Consider the following 19,638-nt stretch of genomic DNA (forward strand, 5'->3'; position numbering starts at 1 on the left):
AAAAATAAAACTGAGATAAAAAATATTTCAGTTTTAGTGTGGAAAATTATTGTATCTGATCCCAGTTTTTAAAACATCATGATATCATCATTGAATTATGCAATAATAATTTCTTCAAACTATATTCATTATCTTGGCATAGGTGGAGTTTGAGTTTGGGTGAAACACCTGTGTGTAGGCCTGTCTGGCCTCAACAAAAGCTATGTATACTGCATCAGACTTCCTTGATAAGCTAACAGTGGGTTGAATTTCCATAAAGTTTTCTGGGCAGAAGATATCATGAAGCAATCTAGGACCGCCTGGAAATTTTGAGGTTATTTATGGGATGTTAATATTGAAGTCTTCCAAAAAGATGGATCACATAGCCTTCTGGGAACATTTGTCATATTTAGTAAGCTTCTACAAGGCATGGTAGTTTAAGAATGTTGTCCACCTTTTCATGCCTTTTCAAGATAATGCTTTAAACAATCAGTGACTTCCAGTCCCAAATAGGATGGTTGACTTCAGCCGGACTGAATTCCACAAGAAATATAACTAGTAAAGTTATCTGGAACTGGAATCCTTCTGGCAGTGCAGGCATCTCTCTTGCCCATGTAGGACTCAAAGGTCAATGAGGTTTTTTGCTTCTCTGTTGGTTTCTTATGGCTTCTGTAACAAATTGCCAAAAATGTTATGACTTAAAACAACACATTCATTATATTATAGTCCTGGAGGCTACAAGTCTGAAATCAAACTCACTGGGCTAAATCCAAGGTGTCAGCAGGTCTGGTATCCTTTGGAAGCTCTGGGGAGAATCCATTCTGTACCTCGTCAAGCTTCTAGAAGCTGCTGGCACTCCATTGTTTGTGGAAGCATCACTCTAATGTCTCCTTTTGGTTATCACAACACCTTCAATCTTTCTTATCTCTCACTTTTATATTATAAAGGGACCTATTATGTATCAGGCGTTCTCAAATACTCTGGGATAATTTATCCTTCTCAAAATCCTTAGTCTATCACATCTTCAAATCCCTTTTGCATACAGAGTAACACAGGTCCTAGCAGATTAGGATGTAGACATCTTTACCGGTGGGGAAATCATTATTCATCTCATCATAACTTCTAAGATACTGCAGTGACTTCTGCAAACCATAGAAAACTTCTCCCCTTCTTGAGAAGGTTTCTTATTTGAAGAATTCAGAATACAAGTGGGATATATATTTTTAATATGTAAATTATATTGATTAAATTCCAGAAAATGAGAACCATTGATTTTTCTGGAGAGCAGGTGAAGAAACAATCTCTATTTCAAAATGTTTTATGATTTGTTTGCGTCATGTGAATCCTCTAAATGGATAGTGTGAGGCACATAGATTGAACCAGGAATTTCATAAGTAGTTGATTTCAGATATTATCTGTTGGTCTGAGAAGTCACGTGGAAGATAGTTTAGCCATTATATAGACGAAACACCATTATGGTATACTCACATTGATTAAACCTGTTCTGCAAGCCATCTTTCATTCATAATCTTCTGCATTCAGGAAAACTGTAGGGATTTTGGAGGTATAGTTTTATAAAAGCCTGTGTCCAATCAAACTGAGACAGAAAATTGGGGAGTGATAGATGATGGGATAGAGATTACTATGGTCATCCTTATGTAGAGCTCTCCATTCCTTCTCTTTTTGAAGAGTATTAGGATCCCTGCACAAAAGGAAAAAAGAAAGAAATGGAGAGGCTGCTGCCTAAAATTAATATCTATGATGTTCTTAAGGATCTCAGGTCTGAGAAAGAAAAGTGAACTCTTGGGATCCAGGCATAATATCAACTGCAGAGATATCTAAAGATAGGGACTGGTATGAAGAACAACCAATTATTCCTTATGTTAATGGTTGATACCAATACTCAGTCAGGAACTGGGACTCACCCTTGGCTTCTACCTTTCCCCTCACTGTTAATAAGCCATCAGGAGCTGTTAATTCTAATCTGAATATATCACTTTAATATCTTCAATTCTATCAAATTCCTGATCTGCAAAAGATCTCATGAAGATTTCTGCAACAATGTTCTAATTTGTCCTTTACATTCAATCTTATCACAGTTATTCAACTCTCTATAGTACGATGAGACCTCATGTCACTCCATGGGTCAGTTCAAGTCCTCTAGGAAGCAAGTGCCAAGATGGAACTAGAAGTGAGAGAGGTTTTATTGGGGCACTGCTATGGCTTGGGTGAGTATCCCCTGAAAATCTGTGTGTTCAAGGCTTGGTCCCCAGGGTAGTGATTGGAGGAGGTGGTGGAATCTTTAGGAGGTGGATCATTGTGGGAGGTCATTATGTAATTGGAGGCATACCTTCAAAGAGGATGTGGAACCTCAGTCCCTTCCTCTCTGTGTCTTTTGGCTCCATGAATATAAAGTGAACAGTTTTGCTCCATCATGCATCCCTGCCAGGAAGTGCTATCTTGTCACAGGTCTCAAAAAAATGGGGACAATCAATCATGGGCTGGAACCTCCAAAACTATAAACTAAAATATACCTTTCTTTATAAGTTAATTCTCTCAAGTATTTTGCTACAGTGATGGAAAGCTGACTAACACAGGGGAATACCTTTGAAAGATCAAGGGAAAGGGGAGAATGAGACTGCCTTAAAGCTTTAAAAATAGTCTTGGCTGCTTGGGTGAGACACCTGAGTGCATACATTGCCTGTGAGAGGAGTTTCATGTTGGCAGCTGTGTCCTTGCTCAGATACCACCACTGTACTATGTTCAGTCACTACTGGAAACTCTGGCCTGAGAGAAGCATGGTCTCAATTTGACACAGTATAACCAGAAGGTGTTGCATCTGGAGACTGTTAGCTAATTATTCTCATTACAGCTAATACTCTTTTGAAGGAAGATTTGAGTGGTACATTTCTATAGCAACCAGAATTCCATATTTTAGGACCTTTCAGTAACTTCCTTTCTGAACTCCTTAACATGCACACAAGCCCTGAGGTTTGCCTATCTTTCCAGACTTATTTCAATTTTTCCCTTTTCCACAACTCAGTTAATGAATTTCCTTCTCTTTCTCAAATTCTCTATTTCTCTTCCCTTCAGGCAGGACTCTGCTGAAATACTCTTTCCTTTTCTCATTTAGATACATTTAATCTTCACGTTTTTGATTAAATGTCCCTGTTCCTGAATGTAGTGCAACTTTCTACCTCTTTTCATTCATTTGTCCATCTACTCATCAGCCTGATTCTATTTTTAAAGTAATACATACACATAGTGAAAACAACAGAAGTCAGGTGTGGTGGTACATACCTGTAATCCCAGTGACTTGGGAGGCTGAGATGGGAGGATCCCAAATTCAAGGCTGGTTTCAGCAATTTAGCAAGTCCCTAAACAACTAACCAAGACTCAAGACTCTGTCTCAAAAAAAAAAAAAAAAAAAAAAAAAGACCTAGGATGTGGCTGTGTGGTAAAACACCCCTAGGTTAACCCCCTAGTACAAAACCAAAAAACAAAAAACCAGACACAATAGGTTCATTCTTCAGATGTAACACCTTTGAGCCATTTCTAATTTTAACCTGGTAGATATCATTATAAACTCTACTTGTATATCTGTTTCCTGTTTTGTGGAATTTGAATAGTACCTATCAACTTTATGCTATGAAAGTTGAAGAGTTTAGCACATTTATATTTATCCTCCATCTTCTTTTTCTCTTCACCTCTGAGCTTTCATTCAATGTGTTTTTAATTTATTTGAGTGTTTACCTTTATACATCTGCAATATTTTACAGTTATATTTAATAATTCTTTGCTCTATAAAATGAGGAAATAAGCATTTCTCTACTTCTCCTGCAGGGCTGGGGATGTAGCTCAGTGGTAGAGTGTTTACTTAGTATTATTGAGGACCTGGGTTCCATCTCTAACACTTCATTAAAAAAAATATCTACTTCCCTTGCATATGTGTCTTTTCTCCCTTCATCCTTTGATTTTCTAGTAACTATTACACTGCTTATATACTACAAACCTTTTATTATTCCATGTCTATAGAAAATCTAATTTTGCATGATTTTCCTATAGTTAACTAAAAATAGAAAAGTAATACACTATATTTAAAATATTGAATATGTAAATATTTTACATTGGAGAAGCAAAGTATCGTGGAGTCATGTAGACAGAAATGTTCATGTGACTAATTCCATCTCTTTCGAATGAGAGTGTTTCAAGCATTCTTTTTTTCTTTGGCTTCAAAATAAATGGCTGAAAATTAATTGAGCTTCCAATTGCTTTTGTTTTTTCTTGTTGACTGAAGGAGTAGAGTAGATGCCATCATTTTACTATTAAGAACTGGGTTTTACAGTCTTTACAATGGGATCTCCCTTTTTAATGAGGTTCTTCATGAAATATTCTGATTTTTTTTTTTTTTTTGGCAGTGCTAGGGATTGAACCCAGGGCCTTATGCATTTAAGGCAAGCACTCTACCAACTGAGCTACATCCCCAGCCCTCCAATATTCTGTTTTAATTTCCTAGGCAACTGTCATCCTGAAATGTCTTGACTCCCAGGTTAGTGCTGGTATTTCTGGGATCCTACATTTTCCTCTTTCTTGAATTCCTTATTCACTTTACTATAGTATAGCCTCAAGATTTTTTTTTCATGAAATGTACATGAGAATGATTTTTCTGAGTGTCTAATCAATAGACCAGCACTATTATATAATAATTAAGAGTGTGTATTCTGCAGCCAAACTCATTGGATTCCAAACCCACACCTGCCTTCTGTGAGTGCAAGGAGTCTTTGGCAAGTTTCTCAACTTCTCTATGATTCTGTATTCTCATTTGTAAAACCAGAGATAATAATAGTACCAAATTAATTGGGTTGTTCTGGGATAAAATAAATAGTTAAAAACTACAAGGAGCTCAGAGCTTCACCTGGCTTGCAGGAAGAGTTTAATGACCCTTAGCTATTACTGTAAACCTGAATATGTCATTGTTTTCCTTCACTCTTGACTAATAGTTAATCTAAGTATGGAATTCTAGATTCAAAATAATTTTCTGTTAAATTTCTATAAGAACCCACATAGCTATTGAGTGCCTATTTCTATTTCCTTTGTAAGTAACCTTTTTTATTTTTATTTTTAATCCATTCTGGTATATATAGCATTTTATTGTTATACTCAGAATTGTAACTTTTCGGGCTGGGATGGTGTGTCAGTGGTAGAGAGCTTGTCTAGCATGTGTGAGGCACTGGGTTTGATGCTCAGCACCACATATATAAATAAATGAATAAAACAAAGATTTGAAAAATTATTTAAAACATTATTTAATTAATTTTTTTTAAAATTCTAAATTTTTACCAGGACATATCTAGGTATATTATTTTCTTTTATATTCAATAGTACTCAACTAATTTTGTCATTCTGAGGATTCTAGTTTTTCTCTCAGGGACATTATCTATCTAGTCCTCTTCCCTGACAAGGAGGGCTCTTTTGGCAGAAGAGGAGTTACCAAAGATGCAGGCATCCTTTACAGTTTACATTTCAGACAGGCAACTGCCAATCAGTAAAGAAGACTGATTCTCTGCAGGAAGCTGACTCTGAGTTCAGCTGATCACAGAGTTTTAGGTGCCTCTAGGTCTAGAATGCCTGCTTGTATGTTGTCTGTTTTTGTTTTGGAGGCCCCAAATCACTTCAGGCTCTTTTCTTTATCCACACTTCTAACAGCCACACCCAGAGGACATAAAATACTGCAATCAGTGGGCCTCTCTTTAGTGAGAAGGGAGATAGAGAAGCACTATTCAAAATTTCTGCCCTTTAGCCCAGATTATTTGCTTTTTGTACATGCTTACTGTGAACTTGGATCTCTCTAGAAAGCTACTCAGAAAAATGTCTCCCACCTCATCCGCTGCTTTAGCCTATGAATATTTGAAATCATGATTTCTTCTCTTCTGGTTTATCCGACCATTTGAGCCCAGCTGCTTTCTAGTTTCTAGAAAAATATAATTTTTTTGCCTGCCAAAGACATGTTTTATTCCATGGATTTGTTCCATTTTATATTATTTCTCGAATTTAACCGGGTCATGAGAGAAATGGAAAATGTATGCTCATTTAGTCATCTTGAAACAGAACTTTTATACTAATTTTAAAAAATGAATCATTAAAATCGATTTAATCTTTTGAATAGGTAATACATTCACATCTTTCAAAATCACAAGGTATGAAAAGGTTCTGAGTGGAATAGGAAATGATTGTGCCACACTGGTAGTACGTGTATGCAAAGATTTTACTGCAACAATACAGGGGAAAAGCAATCACAATCATGGTAAATTTGTGATCCTTGTCTGCATAGTGCTCAGCTCTACATGATCTCAACAACTTCAACTTCATAACAGCATGTAGCACATGAATTAATACAACATACACGTATTTGGGAACATAGACCATTTCTTTGATGAAATGAAGAAAAGGAGAATTTACTTGGCTGATTAATTCATTAACCTAATTTCTGTAAGTAGTTTTCACAGCCAGCTCGGTTTGCAAGTTTGAGATGTGCATGCATGTGTGGGTGTACATACATATACAGTCATACCTCAGTGTCCACAGGAATTGGTTCCAGGACCCTCCACAGATATCAAAATCCAAGGGTGCATCCTTTATATAAAATGCATAGTGTCAGCATGTAAGTGACACATACCCATTTGTATGCTCTACATCATCTCTAGATTACTTTTTTGTTATTATTTATAATAATAATAATAATTATTATTATTATTATTATTATACTGGATAGTGAACCCAGGGATGTTTTACCATTGAGCTGCATCCCAAGTCCTTTTTATTTATTTTGAGATAGGTTTTTCCAAAGTTGCTGAGGCTGGCCACAAACTGTGATCTTCCTGTCTCAGCCTCCTAGTATTACAGGTGTACACCACCATGCCCAGTTTGTACATGCATTTAAAAATATATATATATTTTCGTTGAACCTGAGGATTTTGAACTTGCATATGTAGAGAGCTGACTGTATATATGAAGCTAAATGTATATAATAATATGTTATAAAGGTATAACTCTATATTACATATTTACATATAATTATATGATATTATATATTGTAGATTTTCATATATAATACATAGTTTACACTATAATTAAAAGTTTACATAGTAGCTGTGTAACTGGAAATAAATATTTGTATTTATTTATAAATTGATTATTTATAACCTAGTCAACTGTGCTTTTAGAAAAAAATCTCTGGCTTAAATCTGAGGCCATTTCTTGAACTAAAAATGAGAAACTTGTTTACTTTCCCCTTATGAACAACAACAAAAATTTGTCATGATTTGGAAAATTCCTGAACAGGATTAATAAAAAGTATTCTTTTTACTCCTTCATCCATTTATTCAGTAACTCCCTGTTCCCATTCCAAAATCAACTACTGTCATGAGCTTCTTGTTTAGCTTTGCAGAATTTTTTTATATGAAGCAAATGTGAATCTATATCTTCCCTTTTTAACCCAATGTTATAGGATCATACATATTGTTTTATATTTTTTCTCTTAATAGTGTATCTTAAAAAGTTTTCTCATTTTTATGGCCAATTTTATGGATATCATATAATTTATTTAATCAGATCCTTACAGCGGGGCTTTAGTGAACAGCATTGTACATATGGCATTTTGCATAAGTGCAAGTATACTATGGGATAAATGCTGGGGCAGAGGGCACATGAATTTTATAGTTTTCCAAATAATCCCAAACAGATTTCCATAGGGAAATGAATTAAGACTCCCACCAATAATGTTTAAGAATGCCTTTTGCCCCACAAACCCCCAATTCATTATATTATCAAACTTTGGATTTTTTTAAAAAAATAGTTTAGTTTTTATTTATATTTATCTTGTTATGAGTGAGGTTAAAACATATTTTTAATTATTTAAGAGACATTTTATTTCTTTTTATGGAAATTGTCTTTTGTCCATTTTTCTTTTTCCTTTTTGAAAGATCCACCAAAGAAAACTTTTAAAATTTTTTATTCTTATTTTTCTAATTAAAATCATTATAATAATTTATAATGATATAATTTATAATTTTTAATAATAATTAAAAATAATTTTAAATCAAGTTTAAAAGCTTATGTGTTATCTATAATATGAATTGTGATTTTTTTTATTTTAAAAATTATTTAAAATTTGTCCTATTTAATTATACATGACAGTAGAATGCTTTTTGTTTGTTTGTTTGTTTTAGTACTGGGGATTAAACTCAGGGCCTTGTGCATATGAAGCAAGCACTCTACCAATTGAGCTATACCCCCGACAGTAGAATGCTTTTTGATACATCATACATAAATGGAGTATGGCTTCTTATTCTTCTCTTTGTACATGAGATAGAGTTACACGGGTCATCATTCCTATTCCCATACTTCCTCCCTCCCCTTCACTCCCCTGTCTAGTCCAAAGTACCTCTACCATCTTCCCTACTACCTATTGTGAATTAGCAATCTACATAGCAGAGAAAATGTTTGGCCTTTGGTTCTTTGGGACTGGCTTAATTCGCTTAACATGATAGTCTCCAGCTACATCCTTTTATTGACAAATGCCATAATTTCATTCTTCTTTAAGGCTGAGTAATATTCCATTGTTTATATTCTATTGTGTATATGTCCCACAATTTCTTTAGCCATTCATCTGTTGAAGGGCACCTAGATTGGTTCCATAGTTTAGCTATTGTGATTAATTGCATTTTTTTTTGCTTTGCTTTTTCTATTTGTGTGTTTTATCATACAGATGTTATTTGATAGTCTTATTAGATTTGCTTCTTTCCCCCATCTTTCTTTAATGGCTTCTGGCTTTTGGGTCTTAGTTAAAGGCCACCCCTACTTTGATATTACAAAATATCACCCACTTTTCTTCTATTGTTTTAATAGCTTTACCTTTCTCATCCCCCCTGCCCCTGACACGTGTCTCTTTCTTTCTCTCTCTTTCTTCTTTCTTTTCTTTTTTCTTTACCATATTTGGTTTGGCTTTGTGTTGGCTGTAGGTTTTAATCCAACTTCAATTTTTTCCCCAAATGGCCACCCATTTATCCCAACAATATATGCACTTTTTTTTTTTTTCATTTTGGTGTCTGGATTTTTCCCCTCAATAATGGTCAACCTTTAACATTCCAGGCACAGTCTGAGCAAAACATTATAACTTCTTTCATGTAAAATGTCTTAGAAGTCTGGAGCAGGACCAGCAGAGGAAGTCAGCTCCTAGAGTATAAAGCACAAGGCGCTACCAGAATCAGCACACTTGCTTGGATCCTTTTAGATTGGTAGACTCCCTTAACATTACTAGGCAGAAGAGTGAGTTCATTATAGATTCTCCTGGAACATGGACTGTTGCTGTTCTAAAGATAAGGTCTTTATGCACTGGGTTTCCTGCTGGGTTTTAATAGCATCTGTCTAATATAGATATGGATTTCAGAATATTTATTCTTCTGTATTCCTCATCTATTTTCTACTTTTATTTCTGGCTATTACAGAATAGCCTTTGGTCAAATGTAAAAAATAGATTGGAAGTCTTTTTCTCATCAACTCCAGGGGACCATGAACAAGTTCCCTGCTTTATATGTCAGGAGTTCTTTCTTTGGTTCTAATTTATCTTCTTGTAAAGATGAATGTGATTTGCCTTCACGTGTACATATTCTCCATCAGAGGGTACCTTGTTTGATGGGGTATTTTTTTTTTACTTTATTTTATATAGTTTTTGATGGCTTGAGTTCCTTTTAGGGACCTCAGTGTCAAAACTGAAGGTAAAGTCAGTGGAAATCTTCCTTATTTGAAGCTGTGGAGGGATGGGAGAGCATGCCCTAGAAAAAGACACATTTTTTCTGCATGAAATATTTTTTTCCTTATTTATTTAGGAACCTAATCTGTTGGACCTGAAAGGAAGAACATGAGATCAATCTGGGAAAGCTCATTTATACTTTTTTAAGAAACTAGCATCATAGATTAGGTTAGTTTTTGTTCCTGTATCCTAATTACCATGACTCTTTCAAATTGCATAAAAAGCAATTTTTTCCACCTCATGATTTTTAAGTCCCAGTCTGTGCTTATGATTAGACAAGGGACCTTAGAAGATGAAGAGTAGTATGAAACCCAGCACTGCTATATTTTACTCTTTGAAAACGTTTCGAACTTTCAAGACTCTTCTAGTATGTTTTAAGGAATAGATTTCTACTGTCATTTTATTATTTGAAAACTAATGATTAAAAACTAGTTTAAATATTAGTGCATCCCAAACAGGACGCTTTCTTTTCTAGTGCCAGTTTGGTAAGAATTGCCATCTAGTAATAAAAAGTATGGCTGATGGAGTAACATCACAGAGAAAGGGAAATTTGAAGAGACCACCTACGATTTTTAGAACTTTAAATCTGTGATGATATATATGTATTGGTTTTCCTCCATGGTTTAATACTCCCTGCGTTTAAGCAGACCATAGCTCCATAAAAACCAAAAGAACAGTGTTTGGAAAACTTCTGGATGGCTGAATATGTAGAGGTTCGGGATGGGGACGGGTGGCTTAGTGCACTGAAGAAGGCATGGAAACGCCGTACTCCTTTCTTCTCATCGCTTAGCAGTAGAAGCACCTCTTCATCTGTATCCTTTGTAGTATTTTCTTTATAATAAATTGGTAAATGTGTTTCCCTGGGTTCTGTGAGTTCCTCAAGCAAATAATCAAATTTGAGGAGGAGATTATGGGATCCCTGAACTGTAGTTAGGTGCTTAGAAGCACAAATAGGCCAATCTGGGGCTTGTGATTAGCATCTAGAGGTAAGAAGGGACAGTCCTGGGGACTGCACTATCAACCTGACTATCATCAGGTAGACAGACTCATCTGGCATCCACTGCAGAATTGAATGCTAGCTTCATGTATGGGGAGAAAACCCATAAATATTGTTTCTGAAGTGACCTGTGTCATGAGAGTGTTGGAGAAACTGAGACTGAGTTTGTTTTTTCTCTGTATCCTTCAGACAATCATACTACAAATTTCTTATTTTATGAATAAAGTGTTCACAGGTATAATAAATATAAAAGGACTTGAGTTTAGTTTAACTGTCCCGTGATTGAAGAAGATTCAGGGGCAATTATGTAAGGTAGAAAGCTGATAAATAAAATCACAGAAGTATAGATTTTATTCATTCTCTGAGTGCCTCATCTGCCTAAGTGTAGTAACCAAGATTAGTGTTCCTAAAGACTATAGATCTTGGGCCAGTTTCTAACTGGAGTATTTATGTTACACATTTAGATGGTATAATTCTTTTTTAAGAACTAAAAGGTTCAAGGTAAATGAAAGTACATAAAGAGAATTTGCTACTTTCTGAATGACTGATAAACAACTCTCAATGAGTTTTGTGGTGCTTGGTACCAAACGCACAGCCTTGCACATGCCAAGTACATGCTGTATCCCTTAGCTATACCCCTGGCCTCTGTGATAAGTTTTGATTCTTACTATTTGTTTGCTTCTACTGATGTTATGAATATGATTTCATTTGTTGATATTGGACTATGGTCTCTCTACTCGCAAAAGAGAGAAACTTACTTTTTTCTCCTCTACAATTCTTGACATACTGGTTTTGAGACATTCCATCTGAAATACATATTAACTTCCTTGTTAAATTTTAAATTGGGGCCTCTTAGGTAGAAATTAATCTTGATGTGCAGGCTGCCTTCAAACTTGGTTATCTCACTTCAGACTAGAACTAGATTATTCAACGTTTTGTAAAAAGAAATGTTAGGATTATGTATGATTATTGGTGATGTGCTGACTTTTTATACTCTATTTCATTTTCTGTGATAAGCAATATATATTAAACTAAAAGCTTAATAAAGACTTCAACTTATTGATATTTATATACCCTTTGCAAATTGATAGGAATTTGCCAGAGTCCATTTCAGGCCAAATTTATGTACAACCTTTGAAGGGGCATAGGACCTAATGGCTTATTTATTTATTTTTCACATTAGGGATTGAACCCGGGGCACTCTACCACGGAGCCATAACCCCAGCCCTTTTTATTTTTTCTTGCTAAGTTGCTTAAGGCCTCTGCTGAGGCTGGCCTTGAATTTGCAACTCTCCTGCCTCAGCCTCCCTAGATGTTGAGATTACAGGTATGTGCCACCATACCTGGCCATGGCTTTTGTTTTATGTCTTACTTTCACTAAGGGCCTTGATTTTCTGATGCCTATTTTTCTTTTCCCTGGATTTTTTTTCTTAATTATATTCCTATTGTGTTTGAGGCTCATCTTCACCAAGTTTGCAAAATGATGTTTAAATATGTTTTAATTTTATGTTTTATTCCTTTGTCCTAAGGCAGATCAACTCATTTTGGAATGATCCTGAAAGGGTTAAAATTTGATGTTAATAGATACCTATACTCTCATTCCATAGTTTCATATTATGGAATTATATCGACACTGTGCTTTGTCCAAAACACAATTGTCTATGACTGAATCTTATAAAATGGTGTGTTCAACGTTATGTAACACATAAGTTTCAAATAAGGCAAGCTTTAAAATCTATTATATACAATTCTCAGTAAGAATGATTCTATTTAGAAGAATAGCATTCTTTTTAAGGTATATGATATGTAATTTCTTACATGGGAAGCTATAAATAGAGCTATAATTTAGTAGTTATAAACAGAGCTGACTTTACTTTTATACTGATAATCAGTTAAAACATATCTTAAGGAATATAATTCTCTTTTTTTTAAGTTGGCATACATTATAAAAACGATGGTTAAGCACTTTTTTTTTACATTTAGCCTTTTTTCTTAATAATTTTTTTAGTTGTTGATAGACCTTTATTTTATTTATGTATTTATATATGGTGCTGAGAATTGAACCCAGTGCCTCACACATGCCAAGCAAGTGCGCTACCACTAAGCCACAGCCCCAGCCCCAACTATAGCACTTTTTGGTCCAGTTTCAGTATTCACATGATTATACTCCCACCATGTTTTTTTGTTTTAATCCATAGTCTTGTTTTGAGAATGAGAATACATAGAAAGCTTATTTATTTTCATACTTATTTGCATGAATTAGGGCATACTTCCTTTCTTAAAGGAATTTATAGACCACAATCAAATATGCAAACAAGTAGTTATAATTTTATATAGTTATTTCTATATGACACTACAGGTAACTTTTAGTGGAAGCAAAATAAGAGTCCTTCAGTGTGTTTGAGTAGAATTTTAGCTGAGGTTTGGGTATGCATTTTCCAAACGCAAAAGCAGTAGAGGGAACATCATGTACACAGATTGTACATAATATATCTGGATTGGATGATGTAGCTTAGAAGTCACAGTAGGCTTACTTCTTCCTGAATTACATTTACCTCCTAAGATGCAACACCTGTTTCTCAAAGGGGTAAAGTCTGCACCTGAAAAATTATCTCGCCAATGAGCAAAGAATAGGATATGTGTGCAGATTGGCTGGCTCCAAAGTTTCAAACTGTATACTTCCCAAAATATTCCAGGAAAATAATTTTTCTATGGGAAGAATAGGAAAAATGTGATTTTGGGGTGATGGGCAAATCGAAAGAGATCATGTGAGTTGCTGTGGCAGAGATCTCCTAATGGAACTGTAAGAAGAAAGGAAAGGATTTGGATGATGATGAACACTGAAAAGTCTTGGGCATTGAAAGGAAAGTGAGAAAGCACTTTAAATATTTATTTGTCAAAATAAATATTTAAAATAAATTTAAATAGTTACTTGTCAAATCTAACAAATAAAGTCCACCTTTCTATTGAGAGGAGAGAGAGGCCCCAGAGATGTTTGGGGATTTAGCTTTTGTGGGGTACAGGTTTGGAGTTGTAGTTGTGGTGCTATGAGATAGGCGGGTGGGAAACAGCATGGGATTGGCTTAAGTCGCCATGGTACCGTGGGGCTTTCCAGAGTAAAATCTTCTGGGATTGGTTTAGGGTTATGGTACCATGGGGTAGGTCATTAGTGGGGGTGGGGAGAGTTCAAGTAAGAGGAAGTACAGGAAAGAGAAACTTATAAGATAGTGGTTAATATTTAAGATGGCTGCTTGAATGTTAAGTCAATACCCTATAGGCATGGTTTCCATTTTCAGCATAGTAAGAGAAGATAGCATTTGGTGTGAAGTGTGAAGGAAGAGGTCAAGCTCTCTTAGGAGGTTATAGCTATACAGAGACAGAATCTGGATAGGATCAGGATTTGCAAAGCCATTAAGAGATAAAATTGGTAAGATCTGAAGTTTTGATACAAAAAATAAGGAAGAGGAAAAATCTTGGCTGACTCTCAGATTTATGGCTAGAGAACTGGATTGTTACTCATTGAGATAGTTCATACAAAATGAAAGTGAAAGGGAAAACTCAGTGTGTTGAAAAGGTTTGGAGGGAACTTAAGAAGGAGATCAAGGGATTGGGTCAATGGATCTAGAGGTCAGGAAAGGGATATGAACTAGAGATAGAGATTGGAGTTGATTCATAGTTTGCTTACAGGTAAAGCCGAAAGCTTGAATTAAGTAGGCTGGAGAGAGTTCATAGAATAGGAAATGAAGAGGACCCTTCTGTACTGCATGGAGCAATGATGGATATGGGATGCAGTCATGAGCCTGTCTTTTCTTCTATTACAGAGTAATGTGTTTTCTGACCCTGCAATATAGTCAGGTAACTTAAATTTGAATTCAGTCTTAGTTTAACAAAGACAATTCTGTTGTTTCATTCAAATCAGTATATCAACAGAAAGTAGATTGGAGGTAAAATTTGAACTAATCTTAACAAAGTTTTTAGCTGTAATAACTCAATTGATTAAGGTCCCAGATAATTATTCATTTAGAAATTAAATAGGCCTATGGATAACACCAAGTTATTGTCTTAAGCTTAGTCAATTGCCTAAGACCATTGTCTAAAGTGTATATTCTCAATGAGAACAATATACCCCCCCCCGAAAAGGTAAGTATTGTTTCTTGGAAAGCAAAACTCCTTAGATATTAATATTGTGATTCTCCATAGCTCAAACCTACCTGAAAAAAAAAAGTCTTATTTTTTTAGTATTTCATTTCTCTTGTTTGGGAGAATTTAAGTTAAATTTGATTTTTCCCCTTATTAGCCAATACCAAGAAAAGAAACAAAAGTTGGAGAAACACTATTCTAGAGATATTAAAAAGTAATTTGTAGAAGATATTAATCTTAGGTATTTTACTTAGGATATCTAAAATGGATTGGCTTTTCTTTTTTGTTTGTTTATTTTAGATGAACTCTGGAAAAGAAAGAAAAAGAAAGCAAAAAAATCTAAATCCAATCTGTGAAGTTTTTGCATCAATTCAGTATAGGATTTACAGAAAATGTGGGCATTTAAGTATATACTGCTTCAAAATGATTCATTTTGAGCATTGACTAATTTTTTTCCATCTGATACTAAAAAGATCTGATTATTTGGGGTTTTAGTCAACATATTAAATAATTCAATCTATATAAATCATTCTATCATTGACCATGTGAATGGATACTCTTTCAGCTTAGGGACTAAATCTTTTATGTGATGGTCTGTGTACCAATCATGGTGTTTTCTGTTTGTGGATTTATTTGTTTCTTGATTTGCTTTGACACAGGGTCTCACCATGTTTTTCAGGTTGGCCTTGAACTCTGGGGCTCAAGCATCCCTCCTGCCTTAGCCTCCTGAGTAGCTGGGCTTGATTACAGGAGAGCATTACTACCCGAGCTTCCAATTATGGTTTTTAAATTACTGTATGAAAATAAAAACTGCCTCTGCATATCTTAAATGCAGAAAGGGTGCAGGGGAAGGCTGGAGAGCCCAACTTGAGCAGGTGCCAAGCAAGATGAGGCATAGCCAAGATCCAAGTGCTGGCTGATGTTGTGAGGGTTTGGCAGTTGTTACAGGTCACTTATTGGCACTGGCACTGCTGCTGCTTGCAGCCCTATCCTGCATGTGTGCCATCAGAAGACTGTGCTCCAATGCCACTGCAGCTGCTGTGACGAATCTTTGATCCTGTTCCTTTGGTTACTCATTAAGTTTCAAAGTCCAGGCAGGAACTCCTGCTTGGGTCTCTTCTACCTGTCTGGGGTCAAGGAATATTTCTCCTTCTTTGACTTCTACAGGGAGGTGTAAGCTCTGCTTCCCATGTATCCTTGGATTTCTCCCAAATTAAATGGGGGTTTATGTACCGAGAAATAAAAAATGCCAAATGTCCTACACAATATTAATAACTAACATTTGAATAATCCTTTGCATTTGCAGAGGGCCTTGATTCATTTTCCATTTGATTCTTAGTACAACCTGAAAAGTGTATTTCCATCTTTGAGATGAGAAAGCTAAAGATCAAAAAGGTTAATTGTTTAACCCAGAGTTGTAATGCCAAGGAAGAAACTGAAAATTCTGAGTGCCTTTCATGTGTTAAATATAATCTTAGATGTGTTCTGGTACAGTTTCCTATTTAGTTCTCACAAAACTTTTTTTTTTTTTTTTGCACCAGAATCCAGGGGCACTTAAACACTGAACCACATCCCCAGTCCTTTTTATTTTTTGAGTCAGGGTCTTACTAAGTTGTTTATGACTTCTATAAGTGGCTGAGGCTGGCTTTGAACTCATGATCCTCCATTCTCAGCCTTCTGAGCCACAGGTATTACAGGTGTGTATACTACGACGCTCTGCTCTCACAAAACTTTATGGCATAATATAATTACTATTGTTGCTCCCCAGCTGAGTACATAGAAGCACTATCTAGCATCAGAGTAGGAATTTGTTTGCCTTCTAACTCCAAATCCTATTCTCACTCCATGGCCCATGGAGTCTGCCTTCCTGAGTTTTTCCCCACCCTTTTCTAACACTTTCCATCTCCTTTTTGTACCATCTACTATTGTCTTACTCTTGTATCTCAAAATATTTGTTGAATAAATTAATCTCTACAACTTTCCCCAAGGCACTAGCCATGGAGAATGTTTTATAAAGTTATTTTCTGACAGTTTTCCCCTAGAGAGCTGGTCAATGTGAAAATGCAAAATGAAAACAAATTTCTTTCAAGGGAATATTTCTTTACTCTGGACATATTTCATATCAACTATGTCACAAAATGTAAACATTACCAAATGCTAAAAATAAGACATATCTGTGTGGTATATATTCTGTGTGATTTGTTGTTTACTACTACAGCTTCAACAATCTCTTCTGCACCCAGGACACTTAGGAGCCCTGTTCTCTCACTCAAAGAGTTTGTTTGGGGAGGATGTCTTGGTGATGTCAGCACTGGAACAGTATAAGCATTGTCTCAACTGCCTCTTTTTGGGGGGATGGAGGGGCTGTAACCAGGAATTGGATTCAGGTGTGCTTAACCACTGAGCAACATCTCCAGCCCCTTAAAAAACAAACAAACAAATATATATATATTTGATATATGTTTGAGACAGGGCCTCACTAAGTTGCTGAGTCTGGCTTTGAATTTGCACTCAGTTGCCTCTTTTTAACTATGATAAACACCCAAGGGTATATGTACGCCAACTTTTAGCAGAATCAAGACCATGCCATTGGCCTAGAATTCTAGAATTGAACTTCATTTCCAGGTATTGCTCTTGCTGACTCTCTGCATTTCCAGTTTAACCCAAAGGTATGAAGACTCAAAAACCTACATATGCTTCCCTGCCTCAGTTTCTTTCTGGATTTGATCCTTATACCTCTAGGATTGTTCAGATTTCTTTGTTGATCATGTTTCTCCATCTTTATTATCTTTTCAATTATCTCTTAAGAAGTACCCTAGCTTTTCCTAGGATTTTGAGTTAAAGAAATCTGACCAATTGGCCATCTACTCACAACTGTGAGAAAGATTTACTTTAGACAAAAGCTGGGCAAGCCTAATGTGGCCTCTTTTCCTTTTATATCTCCAGCACTTAGGTCTTTAACAGCTTTCTGTGGTTCTTTCCTCAAGTAATCAGATAAAGAGAGGTTGAAGATACCTCAGAAAGGTTGGTAACCTTTGAATTATAAAGAAGACAAGTTGGAGAAAATCACAAGGCCTGACCAGGAGTAAAGAATAAGGAGTGGCTTAATGGATAAGTGTGGAGCTATTGTTAAGTGGCTCTCTGCAAACATTTTTGAAGAACACCCATTTTGTTTTGTTTTTCAGTTATCTCATATATACTAACTGTCTTTCTGATCTGTGGTTTGGTTGGTTTCCTGAGAGCAGATCCTGGCAAGCATAGACACTTCTTCCCACTGTTATCCTTTATTGTTTACACCGGGAGGTTCTATGCCTCTGGGACAGGAAGTGGCTCACAGGGGAGGTGAGAGATCTAATGCCTATGGAATTCAGTTTGGTTATAAAACACCAATTTTATACAAAACCAAACAAGAAAACCACACCCAAAACCCCATAAATAAATGAACCAGTGGAAAAGAAGAAAGGGAACAGGGGGAGAGAGGAGGAGAATAAGGGTAAGTACTGGGGTCTTAATTGGTGCAAATTGTATTCCATGTATTTATAATTATATTACAATGAATCCTAATGTTATATATAACAATTATTAACCAATAAAAGGTAAAAATAAATTGAAACTACAGCTTCCATGCAGAAACAAAGTTGAGGAAAATCAACAGGGGAAAAACCAAAAAACTTTAGGGTATAGAACCTGGAGTTTGTCTAAAAAGTTGGTGGTTGACTTACATCTCTAAGGGATGATGGGAATGCACTTTCAATCATTCATTCATCATGAAGCATTTTGGGCGGCAGGTGCTGGGTATTGAACCCAGTGTCTTGCACATGCAAGGCAAGCAATCTACCAACTGAGCTATATCCCCAGCTCATCATGAAGCTTTTCTTGATCTGTCCTGTATCTAAATTTTTAAATAAACAAGGTCAAGAACTTCTCACAGTCCAGTGAGATAGACTCTCAAACTGGTAAGTCATGACGAGATGTGGCAATAACTGTACAGGATATGGCAACCCATGGGAGAGGATATTTGAGCAATATTTGAAAATACTAGACTTCACTTAGGTCTCTGTGATCAAGTTTTCCTTTCAGAGTTGCTCAGGCATTTATGCTCTGGCAGTACAATAGAGCTTCAACCATGGTATAACTGAAGTCTGAGGTATAGGTGTGGGTAGGATCATGGAGCATGGAGAAGATACCAGGAGGAAGTCTGGATTAAGTACTGTCTTCATGTAAAAACATGAATTTTTTATATACACGAAAATTTTGTAAATGATTTTACCTTCTATACATCATTATACATTGATATTTAGAATTTACAAATACAGTGCAATGTTTTACACACAATATATACACACTTTTACACTGCAAAAAATATATAATATATATGGAATATTGTGTCATAGAATAACTATTTCACCCTGAAGCTTACTTTTGATAGCATTACCAAACATTCAAATACCAATTGCCTTAAATGATTATAAGGAAGAGCACTAATTTAAAAAAAAACTTTGATCTTGATTTGTATAATTTAAAGGATTGTAAAGTTTTGTCATCTGAATTAGGAGATATCCCAAATACGGTATGACTAATTGAAGAAGAGTCCTACAAAACAACTATTTTAGGTACTCAAAAATTTTTATAATTAAAAAAACATGAAATATTCTTTTACCACATATTCTTAGCTTTACATTTATAATTTTACATTTTTAGTTAGGAAATT

General features: G+C 35.5%; 1 non-coding gene across 1 annotated transcript; it reads right to left on the minus strand.

Annotated features, from left to right (window-relative positions):
* Positions 1-4,391: 4,391 nt before the first annotated feature.
* On the minus strand, positions 4,392-4,464 carry Trnal-uaa (transfer RNA leucine (anticodon UAA)). The gene has a single exon. It is a non-coding gene; the product is annotated as a tRNA-Leu (tRNA).
* Positions 4,465-19,638: the final 15,174 nt, after the last annotated feature.

This window comes from Ictidomys tridecemlineatus, chromosome 6 (genome assembly GCF_052094955.1).
Source record: "Ictidomys tridecemlineatus isolate mIctTri1 chromosome 6, mIctTri1.hap1, whole genome shotgun sequence".
Lineage (NCBI taxonomy): Eukaryota > Metazoa > Chordata > Mammalia > Rodentia > Sciuridae > Ictidomys > Ictidomys tridecemlineatus.